Genomic DNA, 11,419 nt, shown 5'->3' with positions numbered 1-11,419 from the left:
TCACCCTTTCATTCACGCCCATCATTGGACAAACTGACTGTTGACTGATGACATGAAAACACACGCACAGTATCACTTGGCTGGTGCCAGTAGTTTTATGTTCTGAATAAAAGCTGGCAAAAGTACAGAAGCAGGTACTCGAGTACTTTTATAGAGTACAAGCAGTTTTAATTACTTTAATTACTTCTTTTGTCAACAAATGATCCATTGAAGAGAAAGGCTGTCAGGCAAAACTGGTTTAATTTCACACGCACACACACACACACACACACACACACACACACACACACACACACACACACACACACACACACACACACACACACCTGTTGTCTTTCTTCTCTCCCTGGTCCCGTCATGTCCCTGCAGGCCTGAAGTGACGGATGATCGGACTTTTTTTTTTCCGACAGACATGATGACTGACTTTCAGTAATTGGATCGTCACACACACACACACACACACACACACAAACACACACACACACACACACACACACACACACACACACACGCACGCACATGTACATTCCAAGACACAAGACCACACAGACTTGTTTGTAGACAACTGTTTCAAGGTGTGAATGTGTGTGTGTGTATGTGTGTGTAAGTGTGCGTGTGTGTGTGTGTGTGTAACAGAAAATACCATGATCACGTGACTCATGGAGTCATGTGACCTGCCTCGATGGATGTGTAAGATTACCAGAGAGAACAATCACTGTTTCATTTTGCTGCCATACGCTAGTCTATATCGCTAATGCATTGCTAACCTATTGCTAATGTATCGCTAATCTACGGCGAACTATCTTTTTTTTTTTTTTTAAATCAAAGCGGTGTCTGAAGACAAAAGATGGTCGGATTTCCGTGTTCTTCAGCCGCCTTGGAGACCAGACGGACTTCATCCTGTTTTGTCTCTTTCACACTGATTCCTATCGAGGTGTTTTGATTCGCAGGATGAGGCGCGACAACACAGGAGGTTGCAGGAGGTTTCGGGCTGCTGTTGTTGTTTTCATCGTCCGTGAAAACGCCTGAACGTGTCCGGGGGGGTCGGAGGAGGGCATGTGTGCACAACAAGACTATTCAATTCAGCCGTTTTATACTACGCAGCTTCTCCTTGTCATTGGGCGACAGGCTACATATGGACACATGCAACCATACAGTCACTGATTCACACGTCATATCAGGAAAACCTAAGAGAACATTCACGCGAAAATATCATCCTCTTAGTTTTAATGTAAAAAAAACGGAAATGTTGTGATCAACTAAAAAAAAAAAAAAGAACAGAACCCAGAATCACTCTTAACTCAAAAACGTTGAGTTTGACGATTGTCCCCTCCTACCGTCAACTGAGCCTTTTGGATGATACACAACCCCAATACAGTGTCTGTTAGCTGGCATTTGAGAGAACACAGAGTTCCTCTGAACTTAAAACAGCGCAGTGGAGATCGTTTGGCCGGTCCGAGCCGGTCGACCCATCTGGTTGAAACGCGCGGTTCAGAACGTTCACGTCGAATCCGAACGGTTCGGTCCAATTCTGTGATCCCATCAAACGCTGAACGCTTCTCTGACTCCAGACTTCTATGTTTCCAGGGAGTTTCTCTCATTGCCAGGGTTGCTAGGGAGCGTGGCCACCATTGCAATTTCTTTTATGAATATCAAAGCTATGACTGTATCATGTCAGCTATTAGCACAAAACAGTTAGCGCTACTTTGTTATTAATAATACATCATGGTCCTTGTCCCTCCGGACACTAATACCCAGCCTTGTCTTCTCTCTGCCTTTCCACCCCGACCGCTCGAGACATAATGCTAAGATATGCCCGTTTCCTCGCCGCTGTTGCTAATGATGCGTTCGCCATCATTCCGTTGGACGCCACGATGGGGTCGACATGCCCGGGCTACAAACGGCAGAGTTTGTGACCTCCAGAGTTCAGGCTGAGTTCAGCGCCGCAGACATCTTTCATCTGCGGCCGTCCAGGTTGTAGTCTGCACCCCCCTCCTCGCTGCAGGCTATTCCCTGGAGAGGAAAGTGACACCTCACGTCCGACGGCAGACAGATGGAAACACACCTGGCGGACCGAACGCCTCCGGGAGAGGCTGCTGCTGATGCTGCCGCGGCGGCGAGCAGCTCTGGCAGCCGAGGACAACCGGCGTCGCACAACCGTCACACAACAACAATAACGGCAACAGCAACAACAACAACACAGCAGCGTTAATTCACTCTATTCACTCCGATTATTTCAACGTGAAGCACTTCCGTGTGTGTGTGTATTTCGTTATCATCATTATTTTCATTTTCCTATCATTTGTCCCATGTGGTTGCAAGGTCTGCTTACACACACACACACACACACACATATTTATCTATATAGTGCTCACTGAGAAAAGACTTCTGAGATTAAGCCCAACTCCAAATTGTGAAATACTTCTGTTTGTTGTGTGTGTGTGTGTGTGTGTGTGTGTGTGTGTGTGTGTGTGTGTGTGTGTGTGTGTGTGTGTGTGTAAGCAGACCTTGCTACCACATGGGACAATGCCAATTTGAGGCTCTGGGTTTCAAAACTTAAGCAGGAGAAACATCTGAGAGCAACGGGTGAAACTATTTATTGGAAGCACATTTTTAATTTTTTTTTTTTTATTTAAAAAAAATTACAAAAAAAAAAAAAAATTGCCATCTCGTCACCTTGAACTCAAGAAAACAGGACCACCATTTTTTTTTCTAGGTTAATAACAGAAATATACTGACTGACCCGTCACTGTTGTATTATTAAACTGTTATAACTATATCAAGGAATTTATCTGCTTCATAACCGAATGGCGTTATTCACATCCCTCCGATTGTCGGGATCCAAATGTTTTTCGTGATTGTTACATCCTCGGCCTCCTCTCAGACTAGCCGGACTCCCGTCCCCTATTGCGGCCGGCAGTTGCGAGGAGTGAAGTTCGGATCTTCGTCCTGCAGGCGTCCTCCGTGAAAGTGAAACGGTTGTTTTGTCGATGTGTATGTGTGTGTCTGTGTGTGTGTGTGTGTGTGTGTGTGTAATCCCTGAAAGTCAAGCTAATTACCTCCAGGAGCTTGTGTGGAGGTGTGTGTGTGCAGCTGGGTGGTGTCGAGCAGGGATACAGCAGATTATCTCCATTCACGCTGTCGTCTCAATGGCTTGCCGCTGGATTTGGGTTCGGGCTGGAAGTGGGCCTGAAAGAGTGCGGTTGTATTCATCTGCCAGGCGGGGGGGGGGGAGGGGGGGGGGGTCGTTTGATGGGGAGGGGGGGGTGAGTCAGGAGTCGCCGCCATTCAAAGGGAAGTTAAGTCGCGGGGTGTGATCGCTTTGACGGGTGGAGTCGTCTCATTTGTGAGTCATTGTGCGAAGCGTGGCGTGCGCGCCCCCCCCCTCGCCCCCCTACCCCGATAACAACCATCACTTGGAGTTTACGGAACAAGAGAACCCCCCCCCCCTCCCCACACCACCACAACCCCCCTCAAAAATGTTGACAGCGGAGAAAATTAGTGCCTGCAGTTCCTCCCCAAGACAGCAGGGGGCCACTGACGAAGCACAGGTCTTTCTAGAAATACCCCATAATAATCGGCGGTTCGGGGGAGGTCGGGGGGGTTGAGAGGTTTCTACAGCCATACAGTAGTCGGGAGTCGATATAAACTGAGACTGATAAATTCAGAACCCTGTCACAATGGTTCTGTGAGTACCGTAATTTCTGGACTATTGGGCGCACCTGAATATAAGCCTCATCGCTTAATAATAACGAGATAAATACATATGTACATATACAGGCCGCACTAAAACCTTAAGCGTCAACGCTCTAACATGAGATATTTACTCAAAAACTTTTTTTTTATACTTTTAATCAAATACATAGCGGTGACATCCACAAATTCATAGTGGAAATACTTTTTTTTCCAAACATTGTAACATGAAATAGATTCATAATAAATAATACAAGGAAAAGTCCATCCATTCATCTACTTTCTATTCGTGCTTTTTCCTACTCCAGCTGATGGCTATCTTGGTCGTTCTCTTGCGCACTAAAACCGTTAAAGTCGTCATCTTTGGTATCGGAAATGAACGGCCACAGAATTTAACTGTAATTTCATTGGTCTGATATGACGAGGCTAAATGTTTTGGCTGCGTGAAGCTAGTTAGCCCCAAAAATCCAGGTATTAGACGCATCATTGTTTAAGCTGCTGAGTTCAAAGCATGGGATAAAAGTAGCGGCTTATAGTCCGGATATCGTGGTAGTAGTGATACTGGTACTCTGGGTATTGGTGGTACTGGTACTCCTTGTTCTGCTACTTCCAATACAGGTTCTTCTGTGCAAGATTGCAAGAGTGATACTTGTATACTGCATGACCTGGATGACTAAGAACCTCCACAAGCATGCTAACATTGATACTACACTTGACACTGACATATGTACTCATCATGCTAACACTGATGGTACACTTGACACTGACATTTGTGCAGATGCTAAGCATGATAATACACTTGATACTGACATTTGTACTCATAATGGAAACACTGATACTATACTTGATATTGACATTTGTACTCATCATGCTTATACTGATACTCCTGATGTTGACATTTGTACTCATGCTAACACTGATACTACACTTGACACTGACATTTGTACTCATCATATTGTAGCGGGTCACAAATGTTGGAGTTTATGTTGATGCTTGTTTTCTGTGTGATTTTGGGATTGCTAGGAATGGTGCACGTGTGATTCGGGGTGCAATGACTTCTGTTTTTCTTTTTATCTGGCATTGAGTGGGAACAGCCAGTTGTATTGCAGGCTTGTGTGGCGCGGCTGTGGCCAAGAACAGCTATTGCTTATTAAAAAGACGTTTTACCGTCACCCGTGTGTTTCCCTCACTAAAACGCTACAATACTAACACTGATACTCCGAGTATCAGTACTCATCATGCTAACACTGATACTATACTTAATACTAACATTTGTACTCATGCTAACACTGATGCTGCACTTGATAGTAACATTTGAACTCATGCTAACACTGATGCTACACTTGATACTAACATTTGCACTCATGCTAACACTGATGCTACACTTGATACTGACATTTGTACTCATCCTAGCACTGATGCTACACTTGATACTGACATTTGTACACATTATACTAACAGCGATACTCGTGATACTGACATTTGTACTCATTTTGCTGACACTGATGCTACACTTGATACTAAAATTTGTACTCATGCTAACATGGATACTACAATTGACGCTGCCATTTGCACTCATCATGCTAACAATGACACTCCTGATACTGACACAGCTATTTATTGCGCTAACAACCGGTTCTGATTAAATATCAATGATAAAAGCATCAGATAGTAGGTCAGCCATGGTTGCGGCAAACGTTGACCTCCCTGTGACCTCTAACCTCTGGATGATGGCGATGTAATACTTTGTGGACTCTTCCTGCACGGAGCATTTCTGCCCGTTGTGGCCGCCTCTTGAGCCAGGTCTTTAGCGGCAGTCATTTTCTAATTGGGCGCACTTTGTAAAGCATTTAGCGGCGGAAAGCCATGATAAACAACACGCTTTATCCGCATGGATCAGTTATGACTATAACACATAGTAATAAAGTATTAATTACATTGACGTTGGGGCTGAAGAGAGGGAGATTAGAGCGGAGTAATTATTAAAGTCATTAGAGTGGCCGCGGCCTAATAAACCATCGGGGGCAGTGTTATAAATGTTAATAGCCACGATAAAAGCCTCTTATTCTGGGCTGAGAGGACAGAGAGGGAAAAAAAGGGAACGGGAATTCCACAAGGTCAAAGGTCACATGGAGACGAAAAGACAAAGCAAACCATTTGAAGGAATAATGAAATACACGGGTCAGGGAGATACCTCACCTCTTATCGCCGCGTTAATACACATTTATTACACGTTTATTAACGCGTCATAAACCAAAGCCGACTCTTAGCGTAAACATGCGGATACCCCGACGCCGCCCTCGGCCACCGGGACGCCGGCACGTATCCGTGGCAAGATTGCAATCGCACCCAATAAATGACCCCGATCTTTTGTCGGCTCCCCTTCGGCCGTAAACAGAAGACAGTCTCTTTGTCTGTTAAACACGCCCCGCTGGCAACCAATCAAACGAGCCCGTGACTTATGACCTTGATAAAGGGACGCGCAACCCCCGAGGTCTCATAAGCTTTGTGTTGACGGGTCAGGGAGAGAGTTAGCTTAGCATATAATTAATGTTTAATAACCCCTGGTTGTTTGTCAACACTTTTTCCCACTGTCTTCCGCCGCGCTTATAATCTGCGGCGCCTGCAGCCGCGGCGCCGTCCGATAGCATCTTAAGCCTCTTGTTCCAGAACCCGGGCCGGGCGGCAACAACACTGGACACTCGCTCATTTACAAGCAAAGATAAACCCGCAGTCCTTAATCTGGCTCCGGTTAAGGCTCGGGCAACTCGACACACACGGGCCGGCCCTCGCGCCTTAACTCCACCACGGGCTTAGCCGCCGCCGCCGCCGCCGCCGCCGCCGCCACCAGCGGCCTCCGCGCTCACCTCTATCGCCCGCCGCCGCACAGGTAGCAGGTGATAAGCCCCCCCCTTCCACACCTCCGCTACAGGAAGGTCTCCCATTAATTAGGACGGAGCGAGAGAGGCAGCGAAGGAGGAGACCGGGAGGACGTCCAGGACGTTCATCCATCTTTGGATTAGAGGCCTTCAGAAGGGGAAGGTCGCCGTCGGGGTCACGCCGGGGTCATGTGACTCTCCGAAGACCGTTTAAAATTCAACTCTCCTGCTATTGTTTATACGCTCCTCTTTCCTTATACCGCTTATCCTGCTGCAGCCAATCACGGCTCTCGTTGGACCGGTAGGCGGGGCTTAACTTGGAAGGGTCAGCTGTCAATCATCCGATCTTCTGCGACGCCATTGGCAGCTGACAGTCCTACTTCCTGCTCCTTGGCGAGCATGTTAGAACGTCATCGACCGGCTCCGTGATGTCACTTCCTCTCCCACGATCAGTCCGTCACATCGAATCCTCTCATCTAGGAAGTACACAAATTACCGAGTACTACTGCATACTCCTGTGTACTACTGCTGTGCTTTGTGCCACTGTGTACTACTGTATATTCTGGCATACTGTATACTGCTGCATACTACTGCATACTGCTGCGTACTGCCACATAGTACTGCTACATTCTACTGCATACTGCAATGTACCGCTATGTACTGATACATATTACTGCATACTGCTACGTACTCCAGCATACTACTGCATACTCCTATACATTGCGACATACTGCTGCGTACTACAGTGTGGTGCTACTACATACTGGAATATGTTGCTGCATACTGCTATGTACTGTTACGTACTGCTGCGTACTATGGTGTGCTAATACTGCATACTGCTACCTACTGCTGAATACTGACACGTACTGCTACGTACTACTATACACTACTGCATACTGCTGGATAGATCCGCATACTACTTGTGTTACTACTTCATACTGCTAAGTACTAATACGTACTGCTGTCTAGTATGGTGTGCTATTCCTGCATACTGCTTGGTACGCTGCATACTGAAGTAGACCACTTCATACAGTTGTATACTACTACATACTACTGCATACTACTGCACATTTCATGCTACTGCATACTGAAGCATACTACTACATACTACTGCATACTGTTCCATATCACTACATGCTAAAGTATGCTGCTACATGCTACTTGCACACAGGGAGGCGAAGATTCACCTGCATCAGCCGACAGGAAGTGACACTCCCACCCAGGTCAGCTGACAGGAAGTGACGCTCCCACCCGGGTCAGCTGACAGGAAGTGACGCTCCCACCTGGGTCAGCTGACAGGAAGCACTTTCCCGTTGATATCTGAGGTGGTTTATCATAGTTTGAAATATGTCTGAGGAAGACAAGGAAGAAGTGCAGTATGGAGTTTTAAGTCTAGGAAACCATCCGCAGCTAAAATTTAATAATGAGGTTTTTAAAAGATGAATAGTTTTTTGTTTAAATGTGTGTTCTCTGTACATCAACGCACGCGGCGGTGTTATTATTATTTTTTTGCAGTATCTCGTGTTATCAACCCCGACCCCGGGAGATCCTGGCGGGTTATAAACGGGTTCCAGTTCTGGTTGAATCCCAGCAGCATCCCCTCCCCTCTGGAGCCACGCCGTCATTATTATTATTATTGTTATTGTCCTCGCCGGGAGGGGAGCGCCGTAATGAGTCCGTGATTGAAGCCGAGCGCCATCCAGTCCGTTTGAAGGAGACAAAAGGAGAACAATATCCCATTAAAGCTCCCTTTCACTTGAAACGGCGGTGAAGTGTCGGCGGTTTTTCTGTGGATTAAAGTCTGATAGCGCTCGCAGGAAGAGTGACCCCCCCCCCCCCCGCCCGCCCGCCACCCCCACCATCACCACCACCACCACCAGCTCCCCATGTGAAGACTCTTGAAAGGATAGCGGGCATAATGGAGGGGCTGCTTCTGATGCGGCGTCTGCAGAGGAGGGGAGGGGGGGCCGGGGTTGCGATTATTGTGTGGCGTGGCGACGGCGGTGGAATGGCGGCGATGGTGGGATCTCGGCAGCCCCGGGACGCAGATAGAAACCACCAGGGGTGGTTCCAGGAGGGGAGCGGGACATTGTGATTTATGGGGAGCAGCGAGCTGATAAGGAGGCTCCCTTCATTTAACGCCTTATCGGCTGTGTTAAAGAAAGGCCGCAATTTGCAGCGTTCTTAAACGCCCCGGATGTGACTAATCTCTGCAACCTTCCAGACAATCTGTCGCGGGGAAAACTATAGATCACGCTTCTTGTCTGGGCCGATCTCCCGCGGTGGAACCGTCGTGGCGACGCGCGCCTCCGAGGCGCAATGTAGCCGGAGCGGCACGCGCTGATTGAACTTTGACCCGATTAATATCCGGCGCTAATTTGAAAATAAACGCCGTCGGTGCGTTTTTGCTTAGGGTCACAGCTTGTGAGGACAAACTGCTCAGGAGATGTTTCCCTCAATGGATCCCGCTCCTCAAAGAAGATAGCAACCCCCTCCTTCACAGAATCTGTCGAAAACTAGAAGCAAGCTTCCATTTTCTAGTTATTACATGTTTATTATTTTGTTATTACATGTTTACAAACGTAATGCTGGGCGCTCCCGTTTTGAGAGAGCTTTGGGGTTGAAAGAGCAGTAAGTGGAGACCATTCGCGAAGACGATGGGACTGCTCGCTACCGGCTAGCATCACTTAGCATTAGCCGTTAGCCTGCTAGCATGAAACAAAAATTACTTGAACTCGGAGAGGAACTCGGAGGCTAATGCTAGCTGGAGGCGGAAAGAAAGCCAGAAACCCCGCATTTCCTGTGCCCCCTCACCCCCTTACCGACCTTCCAGCGACAACGCTGGTCAGATGGTCGCGGTTTGTTCTCCGTCGGCGCCTCATTTGTGTAAAAAACCCCGCGCGTCGCCGCGGCTGTCAATCAAGCGGCGTCTGTCAGGGCGTCCGTTCCGAACAGAGCCGGACGGCGAGCGGCGGGCCGGTCGATACCAATCACAGAAATAATTACCCGGCGGAGATTAGGCAGGGCATCGATTTTTAGGGCGGTTGTTTGCATCGCTGTCATATCTGATCTTATTAAATCTTAAAAGGATTTTTTTTTTCTCTTCTTCTTCAAGTTTTGAGGCCGACGTGCAAAAATGAATGAATGTCACCGCAAGGTCCAGTCAACGTGCACTGATGTGCCAACGCCGTTTTCATCTGGCGCCGTGCACACCGTATAAACAACAGCATGGGGGGGCTGGGATATTTATATTTATATTTATATTTATATTTATATTTATATTTATATTTATATTTGATGTCTGCCGTCCAGCACAGAGGCCAGTACCTTCATTAACTTATTTTTTCCTCATCATTCCACGGTCAGAAAACTTTCTGGAAGTCCTCTGGCTGTTAAGGATCAGATTTCATTCATTCATCCAAAAAGATCCTCCAAGATCAGTCCCACGTCTTCGAGTGTCTCCCCTCAGGTCGCAGACTTTGCTGCCCCGCCTGCAAAACCCAGAGGAGACGGGAAACTTTTGCAAATCCATCATCGCCGCACCAGCCCACCACAGAGTGTAATATCTATTATAGAAATCCAGAGCCGTTTTGCAATTTCAATACAATGTACAATGCTGTACAGTGATATACATATATATATATATATGAATATATATATGAACACATGTATTTTATTATTTGATGAGAGCAAGCTCACTTACGATACGCATAATTTATTTATATATATGTATATTCAATTTATTTATGATTCATTATATATTTTATATATACATATATGCACATGTATTTTATTATTTGATGAGAGCGAGCTTACTTAAAATTTGCACAATTCAGTAAAGTTACTTATAAATATCTATTTAATTCTACTTATCTATTTTTTTATGCATATATTTTTTTATTCTATGAGGAAAGCAAGCTTACTTATAATTTGCAAAATTCTGTACAGTAACTTATGTATGTATATTGATTTTTATTTCATATGCATTTTTTCTTCTTTTTTTTACCTTGTACATATATACATATACACTTAATTTAATTCATTAATTTTTTCATAGATATATACATTTTTTGATTTTATTCTTTGGTGTTCACAATTTGATGCTGTTAACTTTTTTTCAGAATTTGATTCCTATCCCAGCCGTCATTGGCGAGAGGCGCCGTTCAACCCGGACCGGTCGCCAGTCCACCCGCGACTCACCCTTCATCCTCAAGTCGAAAGATGCAAACGACCAACCGAAGGAGGAGCACGGAGAAGAAAACGCACAAAAACACCCGAAGCGCTAACCGAAGATCTGCAGCCCCTTTCTTTGATCTCCAGCACTTCCTGCCAAAGGGATCTAAACAGGAAGTGGAAGTTCTTCGCCGTCTCCTCCTCCTTTCAACGAACCGCCTGAACGGATCGTTCCTTCCTCTGGCCCGGCTGCAATTAGTCTGAGAAAGTCAACTGTTGATCTGCCCCCCCACAAACACCCACACACACACACACACACACACACACACACACACACACACCTGCTCCATTCTTAAGTATTCATGGAAGCCAGTGATCTGACAAATGGAATTTTTCAGCACGGCGGCTTCTGGAATCTCACACCTTATTCTGGCAGATAATCCCGTTTTAAATATCTGGTCTGGTTTACACAGTTGGGGGGGTTTACCCCCTCCACACACACACACACACACACACACACACACGCATCAACCATAACCCCACCACCACCCCCACTCGCCGCACCAACACCACTCCAACACACCTGGACTGCAGCCACGGGGTGTGTGACAGGTGGGTCACCGGCTGCTGATATCAGGTTCAGGGAGGTGTGATTGGTTAAGTTATTGATTGAT

The sequence above is a fragment of the Fistularia commersonii genome, chromosome 1 (genome assembly GCF_037954325.1).
Source record: "Fistularia commersonii isolate RoL2024-O1a breed Wild chromosome 1, RoL_Fcom_v1.0, whole genome shotgun sequence".
Taxonomy (NCBI): Eukaryota; Metazoa; Chordata; class Actinopteri; order Syngnathiformes; family Fistulariidae; genus Fistularia; species Fistularia commersonii.
The sequence above is the reverse complement of the archived record's forward strand: the minus strand, read 5'-3'. Positions refer to the sequence as shown.